A 22,455-nucleotide genomic window follows, 5' to 3' on the forward strand; every position below is an offset into this window, starting at 1 on the left:
TTAATTTATGAAGGACTAAGAGTGTTATCACTTTATAAGGTGTTTATTTTTGTGAACATGCGTGGCATAATTGGGAAAACCTATAATATTAAACTCTTTATAGTGATCATGCAAATCAGAGATAATTATATGGTCCAGAAAAATATCTTCTTTCATGGTATGCAAATACAGGCTTGTGTCATATTTTGAGGTATGCATTTGTTAATTTCTACCCTTTGTTAATAGGGTCCTTGAGAAGTAGTCTTTTGACTTTCAGTACATCATAAACAGAAGGCAGCAGGGGAAATTTTTTCAGGAGAAATTGCACAAGCAGGGACTAAAATGGGTAAATATGCATATTTTTACAGTTATAGCTGTAAGAACCCCTTACTTTCTTATCACTATCATTAACTGTAATGTTCACTAGTTTGCCCTTCTGAACTTGGCAATGTGTGCCAAGGGTCATGCCATATTCATAGCCCTTTTGCCTTTCAGGATTTGAATACCTTTAAACATTTGTCATATATATACTCTTTCTCATAATATTTATTTCAGGTTGATCAAAAATTTTTAAACGTCTTGACATTAAGTATTGCCATGTATATTTGCCCATTCCGTGTATGGTTTAGGGAATAGTCCCAAACAGAGCAACCTGGTAAATGTTATCTTGGATTTGCTCTGCCCATGTCATCACCCCCATCCTGTGTCCCATTACCCCCACATTAGGATCCCATTTCCCCAGACCAGTCCCTTCTTCCTTAGTGCCCTCTGAGCAGGTCTCAGGGTGTGCTGTGCCGTGCCACCTCCAGGCACACAGGATTTCTTTCCTACATTGCTTTTGCTTTCCCCTCACAAATGGAACGGACCTGCCATGATCACAGGAACAGGCCTCTCGAGGCTTCTGTTCTGCTAACCCAATGAACTCATTCATTCATTGGGCCATAACATTTGAAAGGCTTTGAATTCCTACACTTCGCAGATGGAGAAATTGAGACTGAGAGAGGTGAGGTGGGTAGAAGGAGAGAAGGTAAGAACCCTCCTTTGGTTCCCAAGAAGAGAAATAAAACTTTCTAGAAATGTTAGTGTCATGGGGAAAAGTTCTCTTCTATTTCCACTTCTTTGCTCTTTCTCTACCAATGTTTACAAATGGAGGGAGAATTGAATTTTGACTATGCAAGACTTGTATCTTAAAATTAATAAAACAAACCCAGAATCAATCAGTGGGACTACATTAAACTAAAAAGCTTCTGCACAGCAAAAAATGACCAACGAAATGAGATGGCAACCTATGGAATGGGGGAAGATACTTGCAAGCCATCTATCTGGTAAGGGGATAATATTCCAAATATATAAGGAACTTTTTGCAACTCAATAGGAAAAAAAACCAAACAATCCAATTAAAAAATAGGCAGAGGACTTTAATAGATATTTTTCTACAGATGATATATAAATGGCTGATAAAGATATGACAAGGTGCTCAGCATCACTCACATCAGGGAGATGCAAATCAAAGCCACAATGAGACAATACCTGTTAGAATGGATATTATCAAAATGAGGAGATAACAAATGATACAGAGAAAAGGGAACCCTCTTGCACTGTTGGTGGGAATGGAAATTGGTGCAGCCACTCTGGAAAACAGTATGGAGGCTCCTTAAAATTTTAAAACTAGAACTACCCTATGATTCAGCAATCCCACTTACAGGGAGATATTCCAAAATAAAATCCCTATATCAAAGATATATCTGCACCCCCGTGTTCATTGCAGCATTATTTACAATAGCTGTGACATGGAAACAATCTTAAGTGTCCATCAACAGATGAATGGATAAAGAAAATGTGGTATATATACACAATGGAGTATTATTCAGCAATAAAAAAGAAGGAAATCCTGCCGTTTGCAACACTATGAATGGACCTTGAGGGCATTATGCTAAGTGAAATAATTCAGATTGAGAAAGAGGAATACTTACATGTGAAATCTAAAAACAATGGAGAATAGAACAATGATCGTCAGGGGCTGAGGTGCAGAGGGAAATGGGGAGATGTTGGTCTAAGGGTACAAACTTTCAGTTATGGTATTAATAAGTTCCAGGGATCTAATGTACAACGTGGTGACAATAGCTAACAATACTGTATTATATACTCCAAAGTTGCTAGAGAGTAGAGCTTTTTCTTACCATAACAACAACAAAATGGTAATTCCATGAGGTGAAAGATGTGCTAACTAACCTTATTGTGGTAAACACTTCATAATATATACAAACATCAAATCATCATACTACTCACCTTAAACTTACACGATGTTATATGTCAGTTCTATTTCAATAAAGCTGGATATAAATTAAAACGAGAAACACATTATGGAAATAGCAGAGGCGTATTCACCATAAAGCTAATGAAGTTTAACCTCCAGGGCCCCTCACCTATCTGGGCCCCTTCCAAGGTGCTACCATGGTGCTCACTAGTCAGATGTTTTTGTAAATTTGATAAGAGTAAGATATTTTATCTGCAAGACTATTATCTCTTTCCACCTTAACTACCCTTTTGCCAGACTTTTCCAGATATACTTATATGCCTCCCAGGCTGTTCTCTGTGTGTTATTGTTAGCCTTCTAACAACATGGAGGAGGCCATGCTACCACAGGAATATGTCTACCTCAGCCACACCAGCTCACCTAATTTCATGATACTGAGGGTGGGGCCAGAAGTTTGGTTGCCCTATGAACGATCTTTAGCCCCGAGCACCAGAAGGATACGGGTAGTAGAGGAGAAACAAGTTTGAAAGATGTGCAGTCAGAAGCCGATCCACATGTGGAAAATTCTTCCAATCATTAGATGTGTAAAAGTTTATTAAACATAAAATTCATTAGGCATGTAAAATTCATTCTCCTTGTCACCTGTCAAAACTAGAAGTTCTCCCCTGTCAAGAATATAGTTGACAATGAAGCATATTAAATTACAGGAACATCCCAAAGTAAAATTATTTTTCGTATATTTCTACATGAGATCAATAGATATTTTTCTATGAAAAAGTTAACTGTAACACATTTTCAGACCACATCAAAAGCAGTAATTCATCAAGAGACAGAAATTTCAAATAGAAAAGGATAAATTGAACCCAACTAATGAAGAGTAATAAATTATATGAACACATTGGAAAAAGATTTAACTTTCTTGATGATGTGACAACAAATACTGACATCCACAAAATAGGATAAAAGTCACCCTGCTACAATGAATCATCAGTGACAAACTGAGGGAAGGTTGTCGTAAAGTATTGAAGGTGAACTTGCACAAGAAAATTGAAATGCCCTGAAATCTTACAGCTCGTGTATGGAAGAAACTTCTTCCCAAGCTTAAGCTTACATGAGATAAATGAGTGGTGAAGCTAAAACCTTTTTTCAAAACTCTCCATGATAAAGAATACATTTCAACCTGCTATGCTGAGGAAATGACTGAAAATCTTACTATCACAATAGAAAAGTGTATTTTAAAAAATATTTGCATTTGAAGAGACGAGCAGAGTTTGCAGCGTAGATGCAAAAGGAAAAGATATTGGAGAAGGATATTGGGCAGTTTATTAATTAAAAAGTTATGCTGTTTATGCTTACTATCACAATAGAAAAGTGTATTTTAAAAAATATTTGCATTTGAAGAGACGAGCAGAGTTTGCAGCGTAGATGCAAAAGGAAAAGATATTGGAGAAGGATATTGGGCAGTTTATTAATTAAAAAGTTATGCTGTTTTGCTAGATTCTGTGATATTCGTGGTATTTGTCAACTTTATAAAAATTGTAATTGGTTGTGATTTTTTTTCTCATTCACTTTCCTATCTGATTTTGTATTCTTAATTTTTATGATTTTTCTTAAAAAGTTTCTGCAAATTGTAATAACTTCGAGCCTCATGAAACCTAGATCTGCTTCACTTCCGATTAATACTGAGTCTTGCTACTTGATTTTTGATGTGCAAGGCCTTACACAAGTTTTCAAAGCCAGTCTCTTCTCTTCTCCGAGAAGAACAATGACTACTGCCTGCCCAGATAACCCACAGGTTATAGGGTTATAAAAGAATGACAGAAGGAGAAACAGACGGGAAGGAAAGGGGACAGGGAGAAAGAATATGTGAGAGGTTGTTTTCAGCTGCAAAGCAATAGACATGAGCAAAGTGACCTCAATGAGATATTTCTATAGTTTGGGACCTCCTCCTCTCTCTTCTTAGCTTATTCCTCATCATTTTACTTATTTGATGATTTGGGATTGCGATTTCGAATGTATAAACTGCATGGACTAACTCTCTTCAGTGTTCATTAATCTTCAATTGTGAGAAAAATAAAATCCCCCATGTTTCAGTCACTATTTTTTATAGTTTCTGAGGCAGCCGAAAACCATGTCGGAGTGGTATTACATTTGGGAAGGAGTTTAGGCATTCTGGGGACTGCTATTAAATGTCCTCCTTCTATGCTCATTTTATTTTTTTTTTTACTCTTCTAACGGAGAGTAGCACATAGTGTAGCGTACTTCGGGAGGCACGGCATGGGACAGTTGGGTGACATTTAATATCACGCATACGAAGTGTTCCCGGCTCTCTGCTTTCAGTATCTGTGCCTTCATGGTCAACGTCTGTCTTCAGCAATCCCACTGCACGTGTGAGGCTGCAGCACTGCGTGTCCAGGTACCACATTCTGTTTAGGTCAAGGTTCTTGGTTTCAAACAGAATTCTAGCTCGTTGAAGCCGAGAGATTTACTGAAGGTTCTTAGTAGCTCCCAGAATCTTGGGAGAGCCATAGAACCAGTTTTGGATCTCACTCAGTCAAAAATAAAGAAAACAGAACAATCGAGCAAAAAACAGTGGTTCCAAATGACTGATGCATGGTTTAAAAAGATGCAATATACATACACAAGAGAATATTAATCAGCCATGAAAAAAGAATGGACTCTTGCCATCGGTGACTACATGGTGGGCCTAGAGAGTATTACGCCAAGTGAACTAAGCCAGGGCAAGACAAATACCATATGATTTCACTTATATGTGGAATCTAAAAAACAAATAAATGAACAAACAAACAACAGCAACAAAAGAGTGAAACAGACTTATAAATAGAGAGAACACACCGGTGGTTGCCAAAGGGGAAGGGGTGGGGGATGAGGGAAATGGGTGAAGGAGATCGAGAGGTCCAAATTTACAGTTATAAAATAAGGAAGTTACAGGGATGAAAAGTCTAGCATAGGGAAGGGATATAGTCAATAATATTATAATACACTTATGGTGAGCATTTCATTAATGTATGTCATTGTTGAATCACTGTTGTACATTTGAAACTAATTTAATAGGATGTGTCAACTACACTTCAGTTAAAAAGAAAAACAGTGGTTCCAGGGAGCCAGGAGTGTACCCGGCAGGCAGGACCCTGTATGCCAGAGAGCCTACCTTCATTGTCTCAGAGGGACTGCTTGGCTGTATCACCGGGATCCCCAAAAGAGACAGACTCCAAGCATGCAGTGGCCCCTTCTCATTGCTTGTTTCTCATCGAAATTGTGGCTAGTTGCCTCTGCTTCCCAGGAACTTAGGCCCCCTGCCTGTACCCTTGCTGCCATGCTGGGGCATGTTGGTGTCGGAACGAGTGAGAATGAGCCAACCCGGAGAATGCCACAGTTTCTTGCGTCCTTACAAGTTCATTGTGAGACTTCAGGCAAGGTACTTAACCTCTCTAACTAATCCATCTTCCTAATACTTAATGGGAGGATTTTGGATGCCATAAATTCCCAGAATCTTTATAGTAATACAACTCTGTGTCTGCTCTAGTTAGAACTCTGGCTTCCAGTAATGGAACCCTTCCATGAGCTAGTGCAAGGAAGTCAAGGGTATTTATTGGCTCTTATAGCCTAATCGTGGGAAGGGTAAAGATGCTGCGAGGTTTAGGGGTGTGGGCTCATCTGACGTCTCACTTTCTTCCGTCTGCTTTCAGTGGGTTGACTGGGAAGACCACACGTTCTCTGGGAAGCTGGAGAAGCAGCCCCTGACAGCTCCAAGGCTCGTAGCCAAACTATTCCGAGATCATAAAAGAAAAGAACTCCTCTCTCCCAGAATCGGTTTCTTCCAAGGTCCAGAGGCCTTTGTTACCAGCCAAACTTGGTTTGTGTTCCAGTTCTTCTGGCCAGAGGAGTGGAGTCTTTAACCAGAGAAGGAACGTCCCCCAGGTATGGCCGCCAGAGAATTGTTGGGAGGCAGTCAGGCGCCCAGTGTGACCGGTGCAGATTCGAAGAGTTAGGGGGCCACGATACTTGGTGTGGGATTTATTCATTGGTTTCCATTTCAGATATTTCAAATGAAATAAACTTCATTTATTTTTGTGAATCTCAGTGTTGGGTGGGGCTTAGCAGGAGATACAACGACCACATATGACTCAGTGCCTGCATTCAGGGAACTTAAGATTTAATGAAAGAGACAGAAGCAAACAGAGGCACATGAAGTCCTAGCTGTAAACAATATAATGGTTTTACGGAAAGAGCAGAAATCCTAAAGCAGATGAATAGGGAACTTGAAGAGTTATATGGATAACAGTGTTTGCCAGGCATTTTGTCCCAAATCATATTCCCAAGCCAAATACAATTGGTATTTATATTTTCAGATCAAATGATCTTAATGACCAAAACATCACAGATAAAAGAGAAAATTGATATTTTTTCTGGAACTTTTGGCGTTTATCTTTTTTTCTTGGGTGTTGTCTATGTTGATATATGATAGACAGCCTTTTCCTGGAAAGCTACATTATTGTACTGAAATATATTTTGCTTTTAGCAATAAATATGACAGTATGGTTCTTTGGTCTTATCTTTTCTGGTCATAGCTCGTATAACAGGACAAAAATTATTTTCTCCTTCAAATCAAGGAATCAGTAGCTCTCTCTAAAATTTATCTGGATTGAATTTTCCATATTAAGTCATATTCTGTTGGCAATTAGATTGTTGGAAAAGTGTGAAAAGTTTCAATGTTTTGCTTCGTCATTCAAATGAACTTCTTGGTTTTATAATCTGAAGCACATGCATATTAAGTAGAGAAAACTAATTGCAGTAAATCCTGGCAATAATCCGGATGTTTCAATAATGTCACATTGTTAATTCTGAATTTACTTGTAACACTGTTGCATAAGGGTCTTATTTTTAAATTGTTTTAGTCCTGTTGGCATCTGCTTCTCTGTTGATTAAATTAATTAAATTGATTAGATTTTGTTTAATTAGATTTTATACTTCGATGTCATGTCACAGCTTTTGAAAGCATTTTGCACCCTCTTCATCATGGGCAATCTATATAGATTTAACTAGTGGTTCATATATACTGTGTTTATTTCTTTCTCGGAATTTCTATTGCAATAGGCAATAACCAATTTATATACTTCAGGAATCACAGAGGATCACTCCTTGCATTTAAAAGTAGAATATAGCCATCCCAATAATGTTTTCAGTGACTGCAAAAATGACTGTTTGCTGCAGCATTTATGTCCTTTTTTCATTGTAGGGTAAATGGCCCTTCAAACTAAATGGGGATGTTTAATATTCCAGGGATTTAACCCACAATCTTTGATGAATGCCAATTCTGCTTTAAAAAGAATTGCCGTATTGGTGTAAATAAAATCAAAATCCTGGCATTACAATCTAATTGAGAAATCTGTTTGGAGAGACTGATCGCCAGAGATCAAATGTGTCCTCCTGGAGCAAAATAGAACACAAACAATGATGGCAAGGGGTACAAGATGTTGCGGAAACACACAGCAGGAGTACTCGGCCCTGTCTCCGCCTATCAAGCCCCGGGCCACTTCAACTGAGTATCAGAAGACTCCTTGTAGTGATACTTAGCCTTGGGGAAAAAATTCCAGTCCGAGCAGACAGCAGACAGGAAAGCCCAGAGGTGAAAGAGAGGTTGGCAGCTTGGGAACAACTAAAAGAAGTTCCCTTTTGCTGCAGGAGCGAGATGGGGTCAGCTGGGGGAGAGAGGTTTGGGAACGAATGCCAGGAGAGGCCTAACCTGGGATAAGATTAGCAGGACTAAGCAGAATGGGCAGATCAGGGACCTTAGAGGACTGAATTTACAGGGCTTAATGATTAACTGGATTTGAGCAACAAGGGAGAGAAAAACATCAAGGATCATTCTGGCTTGGACCCTGGGTGGACGGTGGAGCCACTCACAGAGGAGGACTGTGGGGCAAGAAGCAGGTTTGGGGGAGTCTGTGGGACTTTTCAAGACATCCAGGCTGCTGAGGAGAGAAAGACTGAGGAGGCATCCGTCTCTGCTCATTTCATATCAATGTGCAGGGGATTTGCCACTGAGGATCCTTTAGAATAGGCCTACAAGGGATCCACCAGAGGAAGCAAGAAAAACTAGGACAGAACACTTGTAAAAATTCAAGGAAAGAAAGTATTTCTGAAAGGATTGAATGGTCACGGTGTCAAATGCTACAAGGGGGTCAAAGAAGATAAAAACTGAAAAAATTCCCACTAGATTCTGCAGTGAGGATGTTGTTGGTGACCTTGGCACAAACGCTTACAGTCAAGCGGCTGGCCGAACCCAGATGCCGCGAGTTGAGGAATGACTAGGGAAGAAGGAAGTGGGAGATAGTGAGTGTAGACAGCTCTTTCAAGAAGGATGTTAGTGAAAGGAAGCTAAAGATAAGGCAGTCGCTAGAGGAAGATGGGAGGCTGGGGACAGTCTAATTTTAGTATTTAATGTGGGAGAGACTTGAGTGTTAAATACTGTTGATGTGGAACAACTCATGGAGAGAGAAAGGTTGAAGGTACTGAGGGGGGTGCAGTCAACAGAGAGAGACCTCGAGGAAGGTGGAACAAGATGGAATGCACAGTGCTGGATAAGGGGTCTCTCTTTAACTGTAACAGGGGCAGAAGAACGAGCTCGTTGTCAGTTAGGAATGCTTTCAATTCAAATAGCAGAAACCCAACCACTAGTAGTGTCTCACTCGAGCAGGGGTTCCTTTTTTCTCATGTGACAATAAATTTAAGGTAAGCAGTGCTGGCATGACTTCGCTATCCAAGATGTCAGCACCAAGAGGTTGACATCACTGCATCCATCTTGGCCTTTTCCTCTTGCGCCCTGATCAAGGCCAGAAAAGGCGGAAGAGGCGATGTGGCCTACACTTAGTCCTTTAATCAGGAAATGTTACCGGGGGGCGCCTGGGTGGCACAGCGGTTAAGCGCCTGCCTTCGGCTCAGGGCGTGAACCCGGCGTTATGGGATCGAGCCCCACATCAGGCTTTTCAGCTATGAGCCTGCTTCTTCCTCTCCCACTCCCCCTGCTTGTGTTCCCTCTCTCTCTGGCTGTCTCTATCTCTGTCAAATAAATAAATAAAATCTTTAAAAAAAAAAAAAAAAAAGGAAGTGTTACCAGAAGTTTCCAGGCAACTTCTTCTGCTTCTGTCTGATTGGCCAGCACTGTGTGGGAGCCTGAGACAGCTCTCTGATGCTCATGGTGGGGGAAGTCAAGGGACACGGGACTTGGGACTGGCAGTTAGACCAGCCAGATGGCAGCATCTACCACAAGCAAGTGCAGATGTGGTAAGTGTGGCAGCATGCAGGTGAAGCATTTCCCCTCTGAGATTTCTGCTTTCTTTTGAAGTTGGAAATAAGCTCATCTGCTAAGAGAGCAATGGAACACGTGACGTAGTGAAAATCGGAAATGCCCTTTCTGGAGACGGAGAAAGTGGGGACCGATGAAAGACAGTGATTGATTTCTGAGCAACCCTGAGGTTCGACTGCGATTAGAGACCATGCATTCAGAGGGCACACAGCTAGAGGAAGGTGTGGCTGCGCAGAGGCTACTCTATGTGACCACGGGACCGTGGAAACGCTATGCCTCGCTCTAAGGGTACACTCGATGCATACAGAATGACTGGACCGTTTAATCAGTTTTATCTTGAGTTTATATGAAATTCGTCTTGTTTTCTTTTTAAGAATTTTTTTATTCATTCTCTCTAAATCATTACCTGCATGTTTTCGGTATGTCTCCTGTAGAGTACATGGTAACGTGGTAGGAGATTGCTCGTTTGGAAAATCTTCGGATCTGTAGGGAAATTGAGGGAGTAGTAAAATGAGCACCTTCTGCCAGTCACGGACATTCAGTAATTAACATCTTCCCACAGTTTCTGTCTCCTCTGTCTTTCCACAAGACAGAGGAGACAGAAACTTTTTTTATTCCGAGCCCCTCGAAACTCGAAGCTGGAGACGATAAGACACCGCAGCGCTAAGGACGTCAGCCTGCGTCTCCTGCTAATTGGGGCGTCGTCCTACGTCACCACAGCAGCACGACTTTTTGCCCCTTAGAGACTCAACGTTAATCTCAACGAGGCTTCAGTTCATATTTGGTTCCCACTTGGCCCCAAAGTGCCTTTCAATCCAAACAGTCTGAAGGAGAGTATTTGAAAACTAAATTTTAAATTAATTTAGCAAATTTTGAAGTGCCCTTTAGCAGTCGGCTTAATGTTGAAATTTTGTTGCCTTGGGCAGGGCTTTTCCAATCTCGTTTTGGATGCACGCGGCAAGGTATAGTATCTTAAATGTGTGTATACATCTAAAACTTACATTTGTATTGGCTTTTGTTTTCCAGATAAGCGGTACCTTCCTCCTTCCCAGTTTAATGACCAACCTTTCCACGCTTCATTTTTGACCCTAGGTGGGTATTATGGGAGAGATATAAAGCATCTGCCTTATTTCTTCAACTACCAGTTAAAGTCTGTATTTGCGTATATATTATAAACTGTTCCTTTCATTGTTCAAATGGTAAATGTGACTTAATATTTGCCCAGGTGGATAAGATAGCTGTTTTATGGGTATATTAGAACTGTTAGTTAATAAAATCTAACTCAGAGGAAGGTATTTCACGTAGAAATTCAATTTACCGTTTGTAAACTTGGAAATACTAGTGACTCATGTCCTCTAGAGGAAGAATATTCTAGGAAACACTGGGGCGTGCCTAAATATAATACAAACATAACTCCTTATCAAGGAGCTGGAATTCTAAAACAACATGGAAACGGACATGTAAATAAAAGAATTGATAATGAAAAGGGAACACGTACATTGAGGCTGTTTGCCAAATGCAGGGATAAGATTAAGAATATTTAAACTGGGGGCGCCTGGGTGGCACAGCGGTTAAGCGTCTGCATTCGGCTCAGGGCGTGATCCTGGCGTTCTGGGATCGAGCCCCACATCGGGCTCCTCTGCTGGGAGCCTGCTTCTTGCTCTCCCACTCCCCCTGCTTGTGTTCCCTCTCTCGCTGGCTGTCTCTCTCTCTGTCAAATAAATAAATAAAATCTTTAAAAAAAAATATTTAAGCTGGAATAAGTTCCTTGATTTATACAGTGTCTTTTTAATTTTCATACTGATTCAATCTGTTAATAAAATAGGGTGATTCCAACTTGACTACATTTTCCGGGCATTTTCATCATCGTGCAAATATATACAGTATGGTGTTTGTTCCCACTAGGATGCATTGTCTTGTGTGGGGTTTTCGATGGGCCCCAGGCATTTGGGCCCATGCAGCTCCCCTTTAGAACGGAAACCTCTCTGGTCACGCCCACCCTTGGCAGCATCAGCCACAGGAGCCCTAGATGCCCGATTTCCCCTGACCTGGGCCCCAGTCCCAAGCACTGACCTGCAGAGCTCCCACTATACCAGTGAGTTTCCAGTGTTTGAATTACTTAGAATTAGAAAAACCACAGACATAAAACCACTTGGAAGCAGGTATATGTCAGCATCTTCTGTTCCGGACCTTTTTGTGATGAACATACTGGTATTAACTCTGGTACACGGTCTGCAACTGTGCCTACACTGGAGCAGCCAAACCCCAACAGGCTGGATTTTAATTCATGACCAGCACCCTGTGGGCCCAACAGGTCTGACTGTTTCTCTGGTCTGTTCACTCCCCTGCAGGGCTGGATCACTACTTCTCCCCTTCTCTCCACACCCCTCTTCACTCACTCTCAGCTAGTGGTTCCGCTTGGTATTTCATTGGGGAAATGGAAGCAACAGGAGAGTTTCTACATTCTCCCATCATCATTTCCTCAAACTTACCTTGATCAAGACCCACGTAACTAATTGTTTTCCCTCCTTTGTAAGTGAAGCATAAATGATTCAGGCTCCCTCTGAAGACGGCCCTTGCACCTGGTGCTAGATTCCACCTCTCTCACCATCACCTCTCACTGTGCAGACAGTAAGCCGGGAATTGTCCCTTTTTCTCTTGCATTTTCAATTCTCCCTATCTTCCACAGCACGTAAACACGTGTGGGATCTCCCACCATAAACACAACAACAACAAAAGTCCTCCCTTGACCCCTTACCAGTTCGTAGTTTTAAAATTCGTGTTATGGCAAGACTTCTTTAGCACAGCTGTTGAACTTCAGCTTCTCTTGTTGGCACCCGAGTTCACAATAGTCAGGCTTTTGTCCCCACCCCCGAGCAGNNNNACCGCTCTTTACAAGGTCATGAGTCCTCATCTCTCATCTTATTCAACCTTCATCGGCACTTCTTCTTTTTTTTTTTATTTGAGAGAAAAAGAGAGAGGGAGTACCAGCAAAGGGGGCAAGGGGCAGAGGGAGAAGCAGGCTCCCCGCTGAGCAGGGAGCCCGATGTGGGACTTGATCCCAGGACCCTGGGACCATGACCTGAGCTGAAGGGAGACATTTAACCAACTGAGCCACCCAGGTGTCCCCAGCAGCCCTTCTTATAGTCGATCACTCGGTCCTTCTTCCACTTTGTCTTCTTTTCCCCACGTTCTTTACTGGTTCTCCTTTCCTTCCTGCCCCTTCATGTTGGAGAGTCCCTGGTTAGTCTCCTTGCCGCCCCCCCTTCCTCTGGCTGTATTCGCCCCCACATCAGAGATTCTTAACCTGGAGTCCATAGACCTGATGTCCGTGACCTTGGAAGGAAAACATTTCTTCTTTATTTTCACTAACCTCTAAATGAAACTTTGCATTTCCTGCAATTATGAACAATAATATTTGCTATATCTATGACTTTATCTCTAGTAAAAATTACAGATATTTTCATCTCATTGCGGTTGTTACAGGTACCTTGAAATATTGATGCACCTGACTTCTTTCAGGTTCCTGTTATTATGCTTACTGTTAGTTCTTATTGTATAGTGTTTTAATAAAAAATACTGTGTTACCATAGTGCAACGTTGAAGGTATTTTGATTCTATGTTTCCTTATAATTGGTTTTCTTTATATTACTTACATATACCAAAAAATATTTCAAAGATATTTCATTTTATGCATTTAAAATATTATTCAGGGAAGGAGTCTGAAGATTTTAATAGACTTTAAAAGGGGTTTATGTCACGAAAACTTTTTTAAGAGCCCGTACTCGAAATGATCTTTAATCTCATAGTTCTAAATACTGTTGAAAGTTATATTTCCAGCCATAACCTCCCTTTTCAGCTACTAAATTCATACATTCAGCTGCCTACTCAACATTTCCTCTCGACTATCTCATTAGTACCTCAGACCCACTGTATCAAAAACCAGGCTCCTGGGGCAGCTGGGTGGCTCAGTCAGTTAAGCACCCAACCCTTGATTTTGGTTCACGTCATGATCTCAGGGTCGTGAGATTGAGCCCAGCAAGGGGTTCCACACTGAGCATGGAGCCTGCTTAAGATTCTCTCTCTCCTTCTCCCTCTGCCCCTCCTTCCCACCCCTCGTGCATGTGACCCTGTACTCTCTGTCTCTAAAACAAGCAAACAAACAAACAAATAAAACAGGTTTCGAATCTTACCCACTCCCCAAACTCGCACCTCTTACAGTCTTCTCCCGCCAGTTCGGCAACTCCATTTTTCTAGTTGCTCAGGCCATAAAACCATGGAGTCATCCCTGACTCCTCTTTGCCATAAGCCACATCTGATCTAGAGACAATTGCATTGACTCTATCTCTTGAGGGTATGTAGGATCTAACCACTTCTCACCCATTCCATGCCATCCACCCTGATCCAAGCCATCAGCTTCTCTTGCCTGGACTTTGGCAGTTGTGCCCTGACAGCACTTACTGCTCCCTCCACAGCCCCAGCACAGATGTGTGCACACACAGACACACTCATACACTCGCCCGCTCACAAAGATCAAGACAGCAGCCAGAATAATTCTTTTAAACCAGCTTCAATCAGATCATGCTGCCCCTCTCCTTGGAACTCTTCAAAGGCTCCCCTACTCAAAGTAAAAGCCAAAGTCTTTACAGTGGCCCACGAGGCACCTCTGATCTGTCTACTGTCTATCACTGTGACCTACGTTCCACCACACACCTCTTATTCCACTCCAACCTGCCTCTTGTTATTGCTCCCATACACCAAGCATGCTTCTACCTTATGGCCTTTGTCCTTGCTGTTCCCTCTACCTGGATCGAATGCTCTTTATCCGAATGGCTTTTCCCTGGTTGTATGAACTAGCCGTCGCTTCTACCACACTCCTCATCACCTTTCCTGGGTTTTATTCTCCCCCCATAGCACAATTACTACCTGACATATTATAAATTAATTACTTTTTTATTGCTTTTCACCTATAATTAGAATGTAAGTTCCATGCAGGCAAGGACTTTTTTTTCTTTTGATGATTTCTGTATCCTCAGTGACTAGACCAATGTCTGGCCCCTTTTGGTACTCAGTAAATACTTGTTGAATAAATCATTTCTTCTGTTCCACACATTTTTTTTTCAGTATCTTCAGGAGATGAAGATTATAAGGCCTTTTTAAAGTAAAACATTCAGAAACTTATTGTTTTAGATCATAGTGGTGAGTGCGAACGCACTTCAGTATTAATATTTTACTCAGCTCTATATTCCGGAACAGCATTTCCACATATAAGATTTATTGATACACACCAACTATTTTTCTAATGATTAAAGCTATTATGTAGGACCTTGTTTTGGGTCTCATTAAGAAAGTCTTAGAAGTTTGAGGGGCTCCTGGGTGGCTCAGTCAGTTAAGCATCTGATTCTTGATCTCAGCTCAGGTCTTGATCTCAGGATGGTGAGTTCAAGCCTTGCGTTGGGCTCCATGCTGGCTGTGGAGCCTACTTAAAAAAAAAAAAGTTTTAGAAATTTGAGTAATTTAATAGTGGTATCTTGAAAAGGTAATCACATTTTAAGTTAAAGAGCCTCTAAAAACTCACAATTGACAGAAAGATGTAGTTATGGTCAGGCCATTGCTATTTTAGGAGTCTAGGCTGCCCACGGAATTACATCTCGAGAGAACAATATTTTGTAATGAAATCCTGTCCATTCTGGATGTTTCTGTGAACCTAAATAATGGTTTGTTATCTTGGTTTATTAGTATCTTTATTATAATTACAGCAGGAGGCGTTAATGGCCACTTTTGATATTCCCAACATTATATGCTTTCCCTGATTCCAGCCTGTTCAAGCTGGAGCAAAAACAGATAATTAGACTATGTTACTCTGTGATCTTTTCCAATTCTAATATTCCGTGATTAAATCATGTTGATGAGTAATGTGCTTTTAGAGAAATCGGATTCTTCACATTTAGGAAGAAGCAAGTGGTGCTTTGCTTTTTGTTAGCTACTCCTGGTTTCCTTTTTAATGAGAGTGCTCAAGCATAGGAAATATTTATCCTCTTTAGCCTAAGTTTCCGAAAGAGTGCTCCCTCCAGGGCTGACTTCTTACCATATCCTGTGCTCAACTCCAATCTTAATCGCTGTCCTTTCTTGGATTGTTCCAAACGCCTTCTAACTTCCCATTGTCACTATTCTTTGTAACGCTCTGCAGCTCATCTCTACGTGGCAACCGGTGTGATCTCCCCATTGTAGTAGAGCCCACTGCGCTTCCTACTGCCAGTAGAGCAGAACTGAAGCCCCTTCCAAGGCCACAGAGCCTCCCCTGTGGGATCTGCCCATCCCACGACCTCACTCCTCATTCACTGCTTGCTTTCTGCTCCCTGAGCATGACAAGCCCAGGCCTCTTGTGTATGCTGCTCAAGCTTGACATCTTCCCTGGAAAGCTCTCTCCTGACATCTTCTGATGAGTTAGGTATCAGCTTAGTTGGGAGATCCCCAGACAAGCCTATCTTTATCACCACAAATGAACTAGCATCTCCCCTAGCCATCCTCTAGCCTATTACTCTACTTCTTGTTACCATAAAACTGACCACTAGCTGCAATTATATTATTTGTGTATCACGTCTTTACTGTCTGTCTCTCTTTTTAAAAAAACAAGCTCTCATAGGTCAGGTGATGGTTACCATTCAAATCAACATGGCAGCACCAAGAGCAGTGCGTGGCTCATAGTAGATGAGTACATTTAAGTGCAAGAAATGGATGAATGAACTAGGTGAAAATGACAGCAAAAACATGAATTGGGAGAATGTATCAGTCAGAAGGGCTAAACTTCACTTACAGGGAACCCAATGGATACCTTCAAATACTTCTCTTCCTTTGTCATGATTTCAGTGTGTAAGTCTAAGCATCTACTCTTCAGTATGTTGGCTAACCCTTGGGATAAAGTAGCTCCATACAATTCATTATCCTGATGCAGATAAGCAAAAACATTTTTAAGGTGAGAGTAAAAAGTCTGAAAAAAAAAGCCAGGAATAGATATTGGCCAAAGATTTATATTATTTTTGGGTTAAACAATAAACAGAATAAGCTTAAGAAATAATCTATTTTTAAAGGCCAACAATTTAGCAAAATTTGGAATGATCTTCACAGTGTAGTTTCTGAAATGAGCAATGAAAAAGCGACTATGCCATCTTATTTTAGGTACAGAGAAAGAATTGAATTTGCATTATGTATGTGTTGGGTATCAACATAACACATATATAAGTGTCTCTTAATAATCAGTGCCAAACTTGTAAGAACCACACTGACTATATTTTGGGTTGTGGATAATACTTTAAATATTAATTTGACACTTTCACTTTTCTCCATTTCTATATATTTTATTTGTGAACAATCGTAAAATCCCATGTGATCTAGATAACAGGAATATGCAATAGGGACTTGCTGTTGGGGGTTTAAACAGAGTTCAATCACTATAAAGTATTTTGCTAATAGGAAAAGAATAAGACAAACCCTCTGTTGACCTTTGTTTCACATTAAAATGACCGGAGTTTGACACCAAAATGACAGCTGGTTAAAACAGCTTGAGATTTCAAAGTGCTTGAGTATATATAAATATTATGACTGATCTCATAAGTGTGTTGGAAAACGCTTTAAGAAAGGTCCTTGGCTTAATCGTTTCCTACATTCTCCCCTGTTGGTAGAAGGGAAATATCACCACCCCCTCCAAAGAAAGTTTTATCTTCTGGATTTAAAAGAAATAGAAAAATTAAAAACATGTAGCTGAATTCAACAGAACCAAGATTGGAGGTTAAGACTGAGAATGTAAATTATTACTTCGTGCACAAACCCAAGGTTCATGTTCCTCTCATTCGATAACAGGACAGATACTGCCCCCAATGAAGCTTATGTGGTGAGATGCCAGCAGTAGTAGTATGTAGAAAATTCATCACTGAAGATTTATTTTTGCCACTTCCTTTTCTACAACAGACCATGTTAGGGCAAGGAGAACTCACAGAGATGAAAAGATGTCACGGACAGACCGTTCCTACACACAGGTCTCACAGAATTCCGAAACGCACCTCTACTGTCAACCCTCCTCTCCTTAACATCGTCTCAACCTTATTTTGTAAAATCTCATCTAAGCTACTGTTTGTCCCAAACCTTATATCATAGTGACTTGGAATTTTCTGTGCAGTTTTCCGTAGGCAAGGAAAACTTGGGATGACGGAGAGGAAAGACTAGGAAGCAAGAGTGATAAACAACAGTCAGAATGATATAGTTTGTTAGTGGACAGAATAGATTAAGATTATCAGCAGTGCAGAGTTCAGGCAGAAGCTTTCCCATGAGGCTTGTAACATTTCTGAAAGGCATTAGCATCAATTAGTGAAGAATTAATTCAGGAACGTGGAAGCTGACCAGGGCTATCTAATCAGGGGTGGGGGTGCAGATCTGAGGCACAGAGAAGGCTGTGCAGATCTCCGGCAGGCAGGTGAGGGAAAGAAGAGGCAGGTGTGGTTGCCATAGGATGAGATGAATAATTCCATTTCTGTGTTTATTTTTTAACTTTTAAAAAGATAATGCATGCACATGGTACCAAACTCAAACAGTACAACAGAAAATTGAATGAAAATTAAGTCAGCTTCCTATCTCAGCTCCCAGACCCCAGTTCCCATCCAGAAGGTCAACACTTTCTTGTAAATGCTCTATGCAAAGACAAACATTTATATATAATTTTTTTAAAAAAATGCCAACAGTAGTATTACACATAGTGCTTCCATTTTTCACGCAAGTCATATTATTCTAAACGTTGCTTTTTTAACCTGATAGATCATAGCTTCGTTCCTCCTAATTTCCTCAATTCCTTTTAACGGCCACATTGTATTCTGTCCTATGGATGTGACAGTCTCCTGTGATGGACATTTAAGTTGTTTCCAGTGCTTTGGTCCCATAAACAGTGCTTTAGTCATAGCCTCATACATATGAGGTCATCTCTTTTTATATTTCTGCTCAAAGATATTAGAATGGGGATGGAAAGATCAGAAAATAAAGCTGTCTTAATTAGGTTGAGATATTGAGGACAGGCTGCTTTATTTTGACAGAGAGAAATAGCCATGAGGTGGTATTGTTAAGAGAATAAAAGTTAACTTAGATTAATAGGGCTTCATTGTCCCATACATTGATTTGAGGCAAGTAGCAATATGCTTTTTGGTATTTTGGTGCTATTTTTCACAGCACTTCAAGTTCAAAGTTAGAGGAAATGGTTCATGAAAGTGAGTAAGCAGCATATGTAATGATGACCCATGCAAGACCTGCTGTTCTTTTAAGGGAAAACTAGCTATTATTGAGAAGACATCCCCCCCCAGCTTTAATCACTGATTTCAAAAACTATTAATAAAATGAAAAAAAAAACAACGTTAATACATATACCCAATAAGCATGCTGAAATGGGAAACCTCACTGCAGAACAAAGAAATGAAAATGAAAAGGACATCTTTTTCTGTGCAATCCAGAAAAAACTTTTTAATTATTATACACAGTGATAGTGGTTAAGTAATGAAAGTTCCCTCTGTACGGGGGACTATTATGTTATAGTTTAAAATATATTTTTAATTTTAAAATACATATATTATAAAAATAATTTTGAAATAAAATAATATTTTAAAGGATACCAGTACATAAACATTCACATCATGATGTTTAAATTAAAGTCTATGCCTAGAATTCTATGTATAACGAAATCTAAGATACAGCCTCATGTATGGGAGAGAGGGAAGACCAAAATGTTAACAATAATTATCTCTCAGTAATGGGATTGCGGTTTTTTGTTTATGCTTTTTTGCATTTTCCAAATGCGTTACAACAAGTCCGTTTATTTTTTAAAAAATGATTTATTTTTTAAAAGGATTGAAAAACATGGAACGGAGGTATGGTTTATTTTTAAGAAGCGCTTTTCAAAAATTGTATATTCCTTTTCCCAGAAGATGCATCCTTTGCATTCTTAGACCCACCTACACTTGAATGCGGTCTTAAGGAAGTTGCATTATTATAGATTTTATGTTTCGGTCAGGCAGTGTCACCTGGAGATTCAATGTGAGCGATCTTAAAGCCTTCCCCCACTTTACGGAGTAAAGCCTCATACACGTAAAGACTGTCCTCTCCAGCCTAGACCTGCCTTCTGAGCTTCAGACTTGCTGGTCCAAATGCCTCCGGGCATTCTGCGCGCAGACTCGCAGGCTGCTCAACTCCAGGACCTGTTCTTCTTAAAATGAGTTCCGGCGCTTTCCCCAGGCTCTCCTGTCACTTCCAAAATCCCTCCTTCCACATCGTTGAAAAACCAGAGGGTCACTCCTGACACTTCTCTCTCTCTCCTTCTCCGCATCCGGTGCATGGCCAAACCCTGTCAGTTTCACCTGCACAGGACGCAGGGCATCTGCGCCGCCTCGCCATCTCCATCACCACACCCCTGCCGCCTCTCTCGCGTCACTCTGCCTCGGCTCCTGCCTCCTTCAAGTCCTCCTCCACGTGTGAGGTAAGTGATCTGTTCTCATCACAAGACAAATGCTAACTCCGGTGAGGTGCCATTTACCAGGTTGGCAGACTTCGACAATGGTGCTAATACGTTGTGTTAGCAAGCAGTCTAGGATCATAGGCACTTGTACATTGCTGGTGGGAGTATACATTAATTCACTGACTTCGGGGACCAATTTGGCAAAATTTATCAAGATTAGTATTATACAGAGCCTTTATGACCTCCCTGTTTATTTCTGAGAATTTATCCTTCAGGCGTCTTATATTTTGACTCTTTAAAGATTACTTTTTGAAAGAAATGTTTTCCCCTCCTTGAATGGGTAAACTATGTCTATTATCAAATTCAGTAAGAGGGTATACAGTTAAAAATAATCTCCTCTCACTCCTGTCCTACAACCACCCAGTTCTCTGTCCCAGACCAAAGACTGTTACTTTTCTTTTTATTTACAGAAATAGTAACATACATGTTCTTCTGCATTTTGCTTTATTTCCTTAACCACCTTGGAGCACTTTTCACCTCAGCTCATTTAGAGCTGACCAAAAACTACATAGTACTCTAGTGTATAGACCTACCATTCCTTATTTTAGATCACTTCTCCACTGATGGACATTTAGGGTCCACACACACATGCATACACACATGTACACGCACATATAAACATATGTACATAAATATGCCATAATGAGTATGCTAACACATATATCATTTCACCCTGCTATAAGACACATAAACATTGAATGCTGGTGTACTCTTTTTTTTCCCAAAAATTTATTTATTTATTAGAGAGAGAGAGAGCACAAGCGGTTGGGAGGGGGGTTGAAAGGCCAGAGGGAGAAGGAGAAGCAGACTCCCCACTGAGCAGGGAGCCTGACTCAGGAATCGATCCCAGGACCCGGGGATCGTGACCTGAGTCGGAGGCAGACACTTAACCAGCTGAGTCACCCAGGCACCCCTGGTGTACTCTTTATATCATGAGAAATACACCTGAATATTGCATGCTTGGATAAAAGAATTTTGTTCAAAATGAAAGTTTAGTTAATTGCTTTTTCAGAGTAACTTAACCTTTTGATTACTCCCCACAGTATTGTTTCTGGATTCCTTCTTTAACTTTCACAATCAGATCAAAAGCAGGAGATTCAGATAACTTTCAAAAGTGTACTTAATGTACAGATAGGATGTGCTTACATGCCAAACCCTAATCGTTTACTTTTAATACTTTCCTTGCCATGTTTTTATAAGCCATGAGTTTTATGCACTGTTTATAATTTGAGTTATTAGATCATATAACTCTTTTCTCATTCCTATTTTTGATTAAGTAATAAAATAAATCCACTAGATGGTGTATATGAACAGAGAGAAAGAAAAGTTAGTTCCTTTTTTCTACTTTATAGCTCAAGTTCAAAGATTCTGTTTAAGAAGACTAACAATCTCTGATTACATTTTGGTTTTGGGAGCAAGGGAAAGATGCCCCCATCAAAAAAACACAAAAACAGGGGCGCCTGGGTGGCACAGCGGTTAAGCGCCTGCCTTCGGCTCAGGGCGTGATCCCGGCGTTATGGAATCGAGCCCCACATCAGGCTCCTCTGCTATGCGCCTGCTTCTTCCTCTCCCACTCCCCCTGCTTGTGTTCCCTCTCTCCCTGGCTCTCTCTGTTAAATAAATAAATAAAATATTTAAAAAAAAAAACAACACAAAAACAAAAACAAAAAACACAACCAAAAGAGGATTTTCTGCAATGTTAAGGTTTCTATTAGCTATTAAAATAATTCTACAAACTGAATATATAAATTAGAGGAATATATTAAATAAATACAATCTGATTCAATAAATGTGATAAAATTATTTGCCTTCTTATCTCTCTTGGCTTCCTCAGTTATAATAATAACTTGACTCTGCTCCATAGAAATTTTTAATTGTCAACTCATTCCTCCATTTACTGCTTACTACTTATGAATTCTGGATGTTGTTTTAACCTGGATTTTCTGAAAAGCCGATAGCACCCTATATTAGAAAATTAACTCTGTGTTATAATGGACCACACTGGGGTTCAATTATGGTAAGTTAGCAAACCCTTATATTGTGAGAAGGAAGTTGTTTTATTTTTTTTTTCTCTTTAGCACGTGATCTGACAGCAGGGGTTGAAGGTCACCCAGAAGCGTGTGATCACTGATGATATGTTAGAGCCAGTCGTTTCTGTATCGTTCCCCTCAGCACAGTTTCCTGGATCGGGGTGAGAGCACAGCAGGTGTAGGGTCAGAGGCCTAGCACCCTGGTCCTTCTTGCTCCTTAACTCTCCTGAAATCTGTGAGATCTCTCCGTGATTCTTGAGCAGTGGGCTGGCCTTGTCTGAGAATCACCTGTGCTGATCCTGGATGAATC

At 40.5% G+C, this 22,455-nt stretch overlaps 1 protein-coding gene across 10 annotated transcripts in view; it reads left to right on the forward strand.

The window, feature by feature from the left end:
• LRAT (lecithin retinol acyltransferase) overlaps nt 1-22,455 on the forward strand; it is a 123,309-nt gene that overhangs the window by 30,423 nt on the left and 70,431 nt on the right. For 5 of the 10 annotated variants that reach the window (XR_005833910.1, XM_008685510.2, XM_040626378.1 and 2 more), the window contains 6 exons: nt 226-325; nt 4,577-4,652; nt 5,312-5,675; nt 5,947-6,178; nt 10,593-10,658; nt 19,952-20,076. The gene's annotated coding sequence lies outside the window, so the exon portion shown is untranslated. Of the gene's footprint in view, nt 1-225; nt 326-4,576; nt 4,653-5,311; nt 5,676-5,946; nt 6,179-9,605; nt 10,101-10,592; nt 10,659-19,951; nt 20,077-22,455 lie in introns of those variants that run through there. The other 5 variants (XR_005833911.1, XM_040626377.1, XM_040626379.1 and 2 more) reach the window with 5 other exon arrangements.

This window comes from Ursus maritimus, unplaced genomic scaffold (genome assembly GCF_017311325.1).
Source record: "Ursus maritimus isolate PB19 unplaced genomic scaffold, ASM1731132v1 scaffold_11, whole genome shotgun sequence".
In the NCBI taxonomy this organism is placed as follows: Eukaryota; Metazoa; Chordata; class Mammalia; order Carnivora; family Ursidae; genus Ursus; species Ursus maritimus.